Source organism: Canis aureus, chromosome 27, assembly GCF_053574225.1.
Source record: "Canis aureus isolate CA01 chromosome 27, VMU_Caureus_v.1.0, whole genome shotgun sequence".
Lineage (NCBI taxonomy): Eukaryota > Metazoa > Chordata > Mammalia > Carnivora > Canidae > Canis > Canis aureus.
The window spans coordinates 36,565,375-36,578,868 of record NC_135637.1 but is presented as its reverse complement, the minus strand read 5'-3'; the positions used below and the strand labels follow the sequence as shown (position 1 = coordinate 36,578,868).

The 13,494-nt window shown below is 37.4% G+C and overlaps 1 long non-coding RNA gene and 1 pseudogene across 1 annotated transcript in view; one reads left to right on the top strand and one right to left on the bottom strand.

Moving 5' to 3' along the window:
- The window catches only part of LOC144299281 (uncharacterized), a 325,504-nt gene that overhangs the window by 156,482 nt on the left and 155,528 nt on the right, over positions 1 to 13,494 (top strand). The gene's annotated exons all lie outside the window — the stretch shown is intronic.
- On the bottom strand, positions 3,422 to 4,074 carry LOC144299268 (large ribosomal subunit protein uL1 pseudogene; annotated as a pseudogene).

Below are 13,494 nucleotides of genomic sequence, written 5' to 3'. Positions count from 1 at the left end.
TATGTTTCTATCTACCTATGCATCTATTATCTATCGTCTATCTATGTATCAATCATCTCTCATCTCTCTATCCATGTTTCTATCTATTTTTACCACATGCACACAGTGTATATGCATTCGTATGTCTCTAGAGGATGAATTACTTCTAAAAGAAGTGCCACAGTATGTAGCACTAAAAACATGATATTTGGAGTTGGTTCTGTCCTGTGTGACCATGAGCTGGTAATTTGACCATGTTGAACTTTAATAAAATTATTATAATTCTCAAGGACAAGGCATGATCAATGGAATGAAATATACACATCCTAAGCATAGTGTTTGGCACAAGAAAACATTCAATAAGTGACAACTGCTATTACTATTATTAATACATTCACTGATTACCAGTGACTAAGCTTGCTCCAATTCAGAAATAAATATCACAGTGCCATGGACACTGAATAAATGGATAACATATGGATACAAATAATGTCTGGGATGTTCTTACAGCACAATCTCAATATAATCCCTTCAGTTAAAATATCTAAGGTTCTAAAGTATTCTTGGGAAAGGGTTGATGCCAAGTCAAGTTTCTGTATAGATAAGATGAGTCTGGTCATATTATTATATTAGAAAATAAAGAACCACTCAAAAAAGTAATAGGGATGTGCCCACGGATGTAGCAGAGATGCTCCCTAGAATAAAAATAAAATGCCACCAAGAACATTATTAGGTCAAAAACTGGACTATAAATAACATATTTGATAAAACTGTTATATCAAAGATAAATGTGCTTCAGTTGATAACTACGAGAGTACTCTTATTCTTAAGAACCACCCAATGACATATCCAGGGAGGGGATATAATTTTCACGAATGATTCAGAAAAATAAGAGTATTGTGAATACGACACTTATAAGCTAGTTCTGGTTGTAAGAGCATAGGAAGGGCCATTCCTCCCTCCTGTCAGCCAGGAAAATCTTAGGTCTTTAGAGCCACTCACATTCCTTTGTGTACAACTGGGTTCAAATCCACAACAACACACTGAATTCTCACGCTTTGAGTCTTTCTAATCCCCTTTCTACTCTCTCCGACTTCTGACTTTTAGAGGGCTCACGTGATCATATAAGATCTACCAGGGTAAGGTCTGTATCTCAAGGTTAAAGGACTTAGGACTTTAATTACAGCTGCAAAATCTCTTCATAGCAGCAGCACCTATATTAACGTTTGATCGAATGACCAAGAAACAGGAACCTGGGAGCTGGAAGGAGGGATTTTTAGAATTCTGCTTACTATAGACAGAGACAGAAATATGATGATAAATTACAATAGATTGATAAATAATGATAGAGCAAAAATCATAAAGCAAAATCAGTAAAATGTTAATAAGTGCATCTGGTAAAGTGGATAAGAATGTTTCTGTACTACACTTAGAATCTCCTTTTAAGTTTGAAATTATTTTCAAATAAAAACAATCTCAAAAGCTATTTAGAATTTTATAGTCATCAATATCATCAATAATATGTCCTAAACTATCTTTTCTACTTTTAGTGACAGTTACTTCTGTGAGTTATTTGTAAATGCCCAGGAGAAAACTCATGCTCTCCTGTCACCCTATTTTCCTCATATTCTTTTCAGGTTGTGGTGGTTGATGTATTCCTAACACAAATCATCATCATCATCATCATCATCATCATCACCTCTGGGTGGAGAGGAACATAAGAAATAGTAAAGTCATCAAAATTCTATTTTAACACTGTGGGAGATCAAAACATAGAAAGGTATACTTAGTTTATCCATGTGCCATAATATTCTTGATGTGTAAAAAATGGGATTCTTTTCCTACTGAATAATTTTGGCTGGTAATCCAAACCAAAAACTACTGATTTCAAAGCATAGCTCTGCTCCAAATACAGTTGTTGCTGAGAAGGAGCAATACCCAGCACCTCATTAGCCCATTATCCATTTTTATCCTAAAAGACAAACAACTTGAGATTCATTATGAAATATCTTTAAACTCAGCCATCTATCTAAAGTGTGCTGTCCATGCCCTTCCTCTCCTGTGGCTGAATACGTCTGTGTTTTCATAAGAGGAGGGGATTCTCCTCGTACCCCTTTCACTGTCATAGACAGGAAGACAGGCACCTCAACTTTGAGCATGATTGTGCACATGAGAGAGGTCACAGGTGGACTAGACATTGCTCAATTAGGGAGATAGATCGAGATTTGGAGCACGCTGAATTTTGAGGGACATGGGACAAAAATGTGTGACATTGTAAATGGTTTATCGTAGAAGACTCAAGTGACCTTTCCCCTTGAACCAGTTCTCACCCCTCAGAACCCTACAAAGTATGTGCGATAGGGTGAGGTGACTCCAGTAGGACTCCACAGTGTGTCAACAGTCATGAAAAAGTCAGGCCTAGAACTTGGTGGGAGGCTGAATCAGAGACTGCCTATGGGAAAGACTCAACTTTGGGGGACGCTGAGACCAGCAAGGAAATGGGTGCCCAGAGAAATTTAATGGTAAAAATAGCACTAGAACTCAGAGTTTATGATTCTGATTTCCATACAGTTTCTAATAAAGTTTTAATCTAGATAACAAATATTTTTTAAATCTTTAAAAAATTAGACTACCCATTAAAATTCAAAATCAAACCAAGCAAAACAAAGCAAAATTTCCTTCTAAGATAGTATGATTATATCAATTAAAGTTTGAAAACATTTTTTTTGTAAAACAAAGGAATTTTGGTGGAAAGACAAAATGAACTATTTTTTTCTTTTTTTTTTTTACTTTTTTTTTCTTACATTTTGTGAGCCATGGCTCATTTAGCCATGGCTAAATGTTTGCTTCTTTTTAAAGAAAAACTAAAACCCAGAAATGAATTTTCAGATGGAATTTTAAATAAAAAGATTGTTTGAATTTGGTTTGCACAAGCTGTTTTGTAATGAAATCACAAAATAAAACCCAACATTATTGAAATGTGCCTAAGCTATTAAAACACAACAAAGTTGATGTGTGAAGATGTTAAATTGTGTTAGGTGGAAGATAAAACATCTTTTCAGATTTATAACAATAAGTATATTTAAGAAGTACATTATTAATTCAAGAATGGAAAACTTGTTTAAAGCTGCCTATCAGAAGAGTCTAAAGCAAATAGACTGATATTTTTAGGGTAGTTTTTCAATTTTTTACAAGTTATCTTTTTGGAAGGTCTCCAGTATTCTAATTTGTAGAAGTTTTCCCACTGTGCAGAATAATTTAAGAATTGAAATGTATCAAGCAATTTGTTTTAGAAAATGAAATTATGTTAAACATTATATTAACAAATTAAAAGACAGTTTCTTATGGAACATTATTTTCCAAACATTTTTAGCAATGGAATCTTTCTTCATTTCTTCAATTTTTTTTTTTTTTTTTTTTTTTTTTTACGGTAGCACTAGGATTTATTAAACCGTTAGCGAAGGCACTGGGGTTTGCCCATGGTGCTCTTGATGTACAAAGCCCGGACGTTCTGCCAATTCTTCTTGAGCAAGGACACCAGGAAATTGACAGCTAAATGGATGTTGTACATGAGCTCATCTTCCGTCATCTTCACGTGGCCAACACCACTGCCAGACATAGCACCTTCTTCATCTGGAATTTGATGGTGGACTTCAATTCCTCCACTTTGGCCACCATGTTCTCATTGTAGGTCAGCAAGGAAGGGAACTTGCCAGCTTTATTCAGGTCTGGACCCAGGATTCGTGGGATCTGCTTGATCAGAGATTCTGAAGCCAAAAAGGCATCATACTTCTTGGCCAACTTCTTGACTAGTTTTTTATTCTTGTTGAGTTTCTTCAGCGCTTCAATGTCCATGTGGGGAATGTCCACTGCCTTGGCCTCATCACAGTGCTGCTGGTCCTCCAAAACATACACGGAGAACTTGGGGCGGGGGGTGGACTTAAGCCTGATGGTGCCCGAGAAGCGTTTGTCCTTCTGAGGGTCATAGTTCTTCAGGCCGATCTGCAGCTCCACCATCTCCAGAAACTTCTGGTGCTTGCACTGGTTCCCATGCAGGACCTCGTACAGGGTGTTGCAGGAGACTTTGTTTCTCATGGCTCGCTTACATTTTCCTCAAATTTGTGAGGTATAACATTAGATGCAGACAAGTCCTCAAATCATATGCACAGTCCATGTGTTTCCAGAATGGATAGGGGAGTGAGATCAGAAATAAGACAATCACCAGCACCGGGGACCTCCCCCTGCTGTGTTCAGTTACTACGTCCCCAAGGATAGTATCCTGACTCCTAACACCATAAACTAGACTTGGAACTTTATGTGAATGAAAGTATGAAATTAATTTGTGTACAGTTCTCCAATCTATATAATCTACCCCCAAAATACCATTTCTTCTAGAAGTAACTATATATACAATATGTCCTATATATTCAATGCTTTGTTGTTGTCTAAGATCTGTCTTCAAATGTTAGACAAAGTATTTGCTTCCCAAATCTATTTTATTTAGATGACTCCATTGAGAGGACACATTGTTCTGTGGGTCTCTAATACTTTTCCTCCCGTGTTCACAGGACCAGACCACCTCCTGCCCAAATCGGGACAATCCAAGCATTAGACACCCAACTCTACTTCCCATTACAACCCTATTCATCGAGACTGTTTTAGTCATTTTCTTTATTTCACAACATTATTTTAGGTATTATCCCTTCCAAAAACTAGTATTTGTTTAACAAGGATTTGTCCTGCCCACATTAGGAGATAATATTCTGGGAATTTCTAGCAATGTCACAAGATAAAGATGAAAAGTGAATTCAAGAAAGAAGAATTTCAGATGCTACTAATTTATAACTAAGAGTAGATTCTTTCTGATTTCTCATCTCACCCTGAAAATCGTTCATAGGGAATCACAAATCAGAATAATTCTCATTAGCTTTATATATTGGTTGACTGGTCACCTACTGAAGGTTGCAAATGCCTAGATCATAAGCAAAAACGATCAAATCATTCTTGTGGCATTTAAAAAATTGCCAAGATGCTCACATAAGCTGTTTCACTGACCCCACCATACTGAGGTTTCAGGACTTGAATTCTGCAAGATTGGCCCAGTAAGATCACAAAAGTTATAATTAGAACCTTAAGGTTTTTCTTGCCCTGATTCTGAATCCATTTCCTCCTAGCTTTTAGCAGTTGGCATTTCCTGATCCAAATGTACATCGATGACGCTGGTGATGAAGGTACATCCCACCAGCATATGAATGACCATATTTTTTACTAAAAATACAACTCACACCTTCAAAATATATTAAAGAATGGTTATACAAACAAAAAAAATTAAAGCAACACACGCAATTGGTCAGTTTATCTCCTGTTCATATGCATAGTCCTAAAGCCCCAACTTGGATCAACACTGGCATACTTATAAAAGAAGGAGGAGGAGGAGGAAGAGGGAACCAATATGTTCATATTTGGAGTTCTGAAGACCTGAGGAAAAATGCAACAATATTTGTTTCCATGTAGAAGCTTGAAATGTACACCCAGGGAGCTTGTCTCCATCTCAGAAGAACTTCAGGGCAGGGTAGAGATGAAGTAACGTCTCAGCTCTGAAGTGAATGCACCTGTTCAGTAAAAGCATGGACCAGCCCACTTGAGGGGACAGGGGCTTGCTCTCCGGATGTTTAAGCTGAGCAATTTAACGTGTTTAACGTGTATTTTTACCTTTCCTGATGGAAACCTTTTTCATGTAGACTGTTCAGTGTTCTTAGACAATTGTTAACAGTATTTAACGATTTTTGATGATTTGGAGTCATTTGAGGTATATTTTATACAATATTCTCAGAGGTCATCGCTTCTTGAGTGAACAGCGACGTAGTGGGATCAGAAGATCCTCTTGTGGACATACCAAATAATTAGCTAAACATGACCCAGTTCCTTTTAAGAGAAATCCAGAAACTGGATGAGTGATTCCTACCCAGGGTCCCTGAGAAAACATCCACGTGCCTAGGCAGGAAAAGCTGAGACCCACTCCTAGCACATCAGCAGGAGGGGGTGCCAGGAGAAAAGATCTGGGAGCCGACGACATTCAGCTTTCCAGAGTCCTCCAGGCCCACGAGAACAAAGCAACAGTTAGTTTAATACCCCTACGAGCACTTCCCATGGCTTGTCCTTCCAGCCTCAGCTCAGAGCAAACACCATCTGCTCCAGGTTGAATCACCGTGGTCCCCATGATAAAATGTAGTTACCACCCACCACCATCCAAAGTTACTAAGTATTATTGACTCTATTCCCTGTGCTGTACTTTCCATCCCCAGGACTTATTTATTTCACAACTGGAGGTTTGTACCTCTTAATCTCCTTCACCTATTTTGCCCAGCCCCCTTCTCTCTGGCAACCACAAATTTGTCCTCTGTTTCTGTTTCTGTAGGGTTTGCTCCTTTGTTTTGTTTTTTAGATTCCACATATAAATGAAATCATATGGTATTTGTCTTTTTCTATATTATTTCACTTAGCATAATACCCTCTGGGTCCACCCATGTTGTCACAAATGAAGATATCTCCTCTTTTCATGGGTGAGTAATATTAAATTGTGTGGGTGCGTGTCTGTATACATGTGTGTCTGTGTTTGCACACGCACACATGGCAAGCTATTTTTTTTTAATTTTTGGAAGGTCTCCATACTGTGTTCCATAGCAGCTGCATCAGTTTACATTCCTACCGACAGCACAAAGAGGGTTCCCTTTTCCACACATCTTTGCCAATACTTGCTTTTTCTTATCTTTTTAATACTTGCCATTCTGACAGGTGTGTGGCAGGATGTCACTATAGTCTTGATTTGCATTTCTCTGAGATGAGTGATGGGGAGCATCTTTCTTATGTGTCCATTGGCCATCTGGATGTCTCCTTTGAAAAAGTGTCTATTCAGATCTTCTGCCCATTTCTTAATTGGATTATTTTGGAACAGTGTTTAGCTTTGCCTCTAAGAGCTTAGGTTTAATTTGTTAGACAAGAGAAAATCACTGAAAATTTGTGACAGCTAGTAATAAAGAAAGTGTTAATGTAAGAAAATCAATATGAATAAAGAAAAATCCTTAAGATCCAGTGGGGTATTCCAGGGCTGTTGCAGTGATACAGGATTAAGGAAATGGCTGAATCATAATATATTACGCTACCATAAGGCTTTGGTAGGTACAATAATGGTATTAACAGCTGGCATTGATTGGCTTGTTACAATATGTCTGGGACCATGCTAAGTATTTTGCATATATAATCTCATGAAATTGTTGGAAGAGTCCTTCAGGATGGGTACTATCATTCTCCTTTTTCCAATTTTTTGTGTGTGGATATAAGAGAAGCACCATCCATTAGGAGCAAAATCAGCTGGGATCAGATGGAGACAGATCATAATTAGGAAAAGATAAATGACATTTTTCCTTCTTGGAGATGGGTAAAGAAACCCTAGCTGCTGGTCCACTTTGACATTTTTCTCCTTTCTATTTATGAACTTGGCCTTTTTCAGTATACCGTGCTGTGGCTGAGAAGTTGACATTCCCCTCGTTCAGGCAGTAATTGGCCTTGGCTCCTTCCATTAACAGCAATAAACATGGCTCAGAGACTGACCCAGGCCACTGCATCTTAGACTTTTGTCACAATACAGTAGAAACAGTTTTTGTTATCAGACAATTAAAATTTCCAACTGTATAATACAAAATTGACCTAGGTAGACTGTAACATTCAAATTCTATTAAATGACTTAGAAATGAGATTTTAAATAAGAAAATATAAAAATTACACACCTTTCATGGTGGCTAATACATGCAAGTTGCCACTTCGGCTTCCAATCATGACATATGTCACATTAGATCTTGCTGCTCTTTGTCCTTAGAACCAGGATGAGACTGATACTCCCTAAATAGCTAATGCTCATTCCATAGATGAATTTCGCCTGTCACTGCTGCTCCAGACCACACTAGAGAAATCCAAATACAAACCAGGTAGGACAAGTTTTTTTTTTTTATAAATAGTTTACTTGTTTATTCATGAGAAACACAGAGAAAGAGAGGCAGAGACACAGGCAGAGGGAGAAGCAGGCTCCATGCAGGGAGCCTGACGTGGGACTCGATCCTGGGTCTCCAGGATCAGGCCCTGGGCCGAAGGTGGCACTAAACAGCTGAACCACCCGGGCTGCCCCAGGTATGACAAGTTAAAAGGCAAATTTGTATGTTTTGAGATATTTAGACACACAATCCTGAAAAAGTCAATGGAATCAAGAGATATTTCCTAATGTTTAATCACTGAACTAACCAAATAAATAAATAAATAAATAAATAAATAAATAGGCTATTCCAAAAAATTGCAGCAGATAATTTGCACAGCATGCGTATCCCATTTAAGTGGGGATATTTGATGATTAAAACTAATATCCTGAGTTGACATTGCCAGAGCATGTATTTAATGGAGGGAAGCAAAAGCTTCAAGAAAAATCAATTGTAAAATAATCAATACTAAACGTCTATACACTGAGTGCATATTCATGCAAATACTAAGATTTGGTAATAAGAGCCAAAAGCGAAAACAGACATCAGCATCCATCACCTGTCTAGGAAACCCAGAAAAGGATCTCAAATAGGTAAGCATAAACTATTTGAGGCAAATTATATCTAGTGAAAATAAAGATGAGCACAGATTTCAAGAATGTTATGTCTTTTATATTTCATTGTATGTGAAGAAGGTTGTAGAATGTATATGTTTTTAAGGGATTAATTTCAGTAACATTACAATATTTTGCTTCATAATGTCTTGCATTTCATAAATCCCCTAGGACATAACATACTGATTCGAGGATTGTATGGACTGTTTCTGATTGTCACAGTCAGTATTATAGGTCCACAATCCTATATTGCACTGAGCAAATACAATAAAACAGAATCTGATGAAGAATTTCAGCATCTATTGATACCACGTGCTACCCACGTGCCAACAAGCTATGAACTGGTAGGACTGCCAAAAAGAACCAAAACAGTTGCAGGGGATAAATAATCTGCTGAAGTGTGAACTTTGAGAGAATGCACAAACCAAGATGAACCCTAGAAAAGGAAATCTGGATTTCTCCCCGGTTTCTGTTAATTCAGGTGACCAGTGTTGGCAGGTTAAGTGTACTGAATCCAGAAACATGAAGTGAGTTCAACTACAGTTACGTGATCTCAGCAGAGTAATTTAAAATTGTTCATTCTTAGTTTCCCATTCTTAGAGCAGGAAAATAATGGTATATGCCTCATAGGTTTGTTGTGAGGTTTGAATGAAACAGTGTTTAAAACACTTGAGTATATCTAGGGAAGTGTTCAGAAATTTTAGCTGCCCATGGCTGTTGATACTACCCGTGGAAGACCTCTCCTCTTTGCCTCTAAAGCACCATTTATGGGGCATTCCGGATGGCTCAGCGGTTTAACGTGGCCTTCGGCCCAGGGCGTGATCCCGGGGACCCAGGATCGAGTCCCACATCGGGCCCCCTGCATGGAGCCTGCTTCTCCCTCTGCCTCTGTCTGTGCCTCTTTCTCTCTATGTGTTTCTCATGAATAAATCAATAAAAATCTTTAAAAAATAAAAATGAAATAAATAAATCACCATTTATGGCCACTTCTTATCAACCTGGCTCTCTTTTTGTGTTCTAGATCTATAGAAGGGGTGCAAAACTAAGAAAACTAAGAAGTTAACGCTTGGCATACCGCTTTTAACCAACACACAGAGTTTATTCAGATTTTGCCTCTTCTCCCATGAACTGACACCACACTGCATTCACTTGTCATGTCTCCTTAATCTCCTCCTTCTACAAAAGTCCTTCAGACTTCCATGTCCTTATCACCATTGAAGAACACTGGGTCATTGCCTCATAGAAAGGCACTCAACTTGGGTCTATTCTAATGTTTTCTCATGACATTTTGCATTATTTGGAAGAATAGCACAGAGGTGGTGCTTTTGAGGGTACATGATGTTGATATGTTTTATTGGAGATATCGACTTTGATCACTTATCTAAGGTGGCGACTTGCAGGATTTGCCCCTGGAAGTTTCCCCTTCATAATCACTAAATATTTCAGGGTACAAAATATAAGACTATGCATATATCCTGTTTTGGCTTCAATTTTTACATGTTCTTTTAGTTCCCCTCCATGGATTTTGCCTATGGCAATCCCAATGGTGATTTTATACTTTTTCTCATTCCTTATATACTTATTAATTATAATTTTCATAGGGGATTTTTGTTCATTCCTCCATCATTTATTCAGTTATTTATATGAACTTGTGTATATTTATTTTATTCTTTGTTTTGAAATCCATGGCTATATTTATTTTGTTACTCAAGTAGTTCTAGCTTTGGCATTTGAGAGCTCTTTAAGATTAGTTTTTTAGCTCTTTTAATGCACCTCCACTTTTCAGGCACTTCTTTATATTCTGTTATCACAAAATGCTCCAAAACCATCTTATATTTTCCATGCTCTACTCCTGAAACAAACCAGTGTTCCAAAAAGCCATGATTCTTTTTATCATAAAATAGTATTTAGAAATTATGATCTCGGTTCTAGGTGTGCTCATTGCTACTGGGACATCACTGATTTACACTGTTCTCAGTATATAGAGCTGGGAAATATATGTATATATATACATATACATATACGCCAACTTGTGCACAGACACATATCCATATTTCTATACATTATACATAACTTTTAAAAAATGAATCCATATTGGTACCTCCCACTCCAGTCTAGCATGACAGGGCGTTTTCTAGCCTTCCTGTTTTCTTATTTGTAATTTCTTTCTCAAACAATGAGAAACTTCCCTCTCTTTATCTATATTTACTTATTTGTTCAGTACTAGTATACAAATAAAATAACTTCAGAATTCCTAACCTAGATTCCTAAAAACTTTTTTTTTTCAAACTAGGGTCTATTTTTTGGATATACTTCTTTTTGCCTTTTGCTTTATAGTAACCAGTCAAAACACTGTTTTCCAATGTTATTCACATCAGTTGTTGGAGTTCTTGTTATGATTTCTTCAATGAAGGGCACTGACCACATCCATGTGTTTTGTGTGGTTATGTGATTACTGTATAGTGCAGTACCATTCATTTTGCCACAGTCTGCATTCCCCTCCTCTACCAAATATAGGTTTTGGTTTTGTGTTCATTTAGCAAACATCACATTTTGTGGTGGGCAGTTCTGTAGATTTTAACAAATGTATAGAGGCACATATCCACCACTACACCTCCATCCATAAGGGTATCCTTCCCCCAGATTTTTGCCATGCTATATACAACTGCTCTCCCCATTCCCAATCCCCACAACCATTCGTGTTGTCCTCCTTACAGTCTTGCCTTTTCCAGTGTGCCATATAGTTGGAATCAGGCAAGAAGGAGTCTTTCTGTGTAAGATTAAGATTAGTTTCTGAGCTCTTTTAATGCACCTTAGCGAAATGCATTGAAGACTCATCAGTGTCGATGCGTGAATCAAAAGCTCATTCAGTTTTCTTGCTCGATGGTATTCCATTATATGGATATACTACATTTTGTGTATCCAGAGAAAGAAAAAATCAGGCCCTGAAGTTCAGGAACTGATGTTCATCGCTAGGTGGTGATGTTATTTCAGACTCGTCTGGTATTTGCAGCTGAGCTATACTGTTCTCCTGTTGACAAAAGCAATCTTACAAATATCCACTTCAGGCAGTTACTGTGCAAACCACAAAATACAAAACACTCCCTTCTCTCCCTAAATGAGTAACTACCACTTCTTTACCAATTTCAGCTTAAGCTTTCTCTTTCCTCTCCTCTCTATAGACAAGTTTTATTGAGATGCCCAATCGTAGAACCACCCCTTTTACCTATAATACTAGAGTGAACTTCGCTTTCCTAAGACTCCCCAGAATCAACCAAATCATGTCAGGTTTTCCTGACATCTTGGGCTCAGTTACCTCACAGTTCCCTGGTAAGTATTTTCCTCACTTCAATGAATAATAAAGCCAGCTTGTTCACCTGCAGGTGTGTTCCAAGTGTCTTTGTGTGAAGGCACTGACAATCCCATCATTGGCTGAATGACATGTGGATTCGTATCCAGTTTTTAGTGATTATGAATAAAGCTGCTATAAACAGTTGCTAGGACCTGCTGTATACATACAAGTTTCCATTTCTCTGGGGAATATTTCTAGGCGCGGGATATAGCAAGTGAGTGTATGTTTGTAAGGAATCATCAAATCATTTTCAAAGTGAATGTGACATTTGGTATCTTCATCTGCAATGTCTGAGTGTTCTAAAAACTCACTACTATTTGGCATGGCCAGTTTTTTCATTATGGACATTCTTCTAACTATGTAAAAGCATCTCATTTTGGTTTTAAGTTGTACTTATGTAATTATTCATGATATTGAATATCTTTTTATATGCCTTTTCATGTCACATCTTTTTTTAAATGTCTATTCAAATTTTTACCCATTTTTTAAAAAATTGGATTATTTTCTGTTTCATCTTGAAAATTCTTCACATATTCTAGATAGAAATACTTTGTCAGAAATATAACTTGCAAATATTTTCTCCTACTCTGTGGCTTATCTTTTCATTCCCTTACACAGATGTGTTTAACGTCTGCAATTGTTGAGCTATTCTTATGGCTTTTACATATTTCTGAATAATTGTATTCAGTTAGCAAAAACAATAGACTAGACATTTACAGAACGCATACCTTTCCAGGATAGTTTTTTTTTTTTTTTAAGTCTTAATCGGAAAGTCAGAGGAAGTCCTAAGGTAGGAAAAATAAGAATAGAAATTAGAAAGGAATGAAGATTAATAAATTAGTGTGTAAAATAACCACCACCAATCCAACAACAACACAACATGCCAATGACCCCCAAGAGCATGACCTACAATAGCTTCCTTTTGCTCCTAGAGGAGAATCCAAATTCATACTGTACATAGCTCCTACACACCTTTCTGCTGTCCTCTGTCACTATTGACAGATATATTACCTTTACTCTTGTCTCTCATACAAGATTGAAAGTCTCAGGCCTTCCTTTTAGCCTCTGGCTCTGCTAGAAGACCACATCCCCAGGCCTGCTTCCTGCTGTCACTTAATTGTCAGTACATAGGCATCTTTCTTGACATCCCAACAAGAAGCATCTGCACCTGCTTTTCGCTCCTGTTCACATCATCTTGTTTTATCAGCTTCATAGTACATATCACCATTTGACATCTTGCTCTTTGGTGGTCTGCTCATTGTCTTGCTCCGTACATTTATGCTCATCAGAATGACAGCTCCTCAAGAGTGAGGAAGCACTGTTGTGAGCCAGACACCAAACTCAGTGCCATCACATAATAAACACTCAGTAAATAATTGTTTAATGAATAAGTAACTGAATGAATGATTAGGTGATTTAAAAACATCTAGCACAATGCTGCATCATGTTCCTAATTTCCTGAACAGAACCCTAATAACAGATGTTAGAACACGCACGCAGTAGCTTTTACTAAGAATTGTGA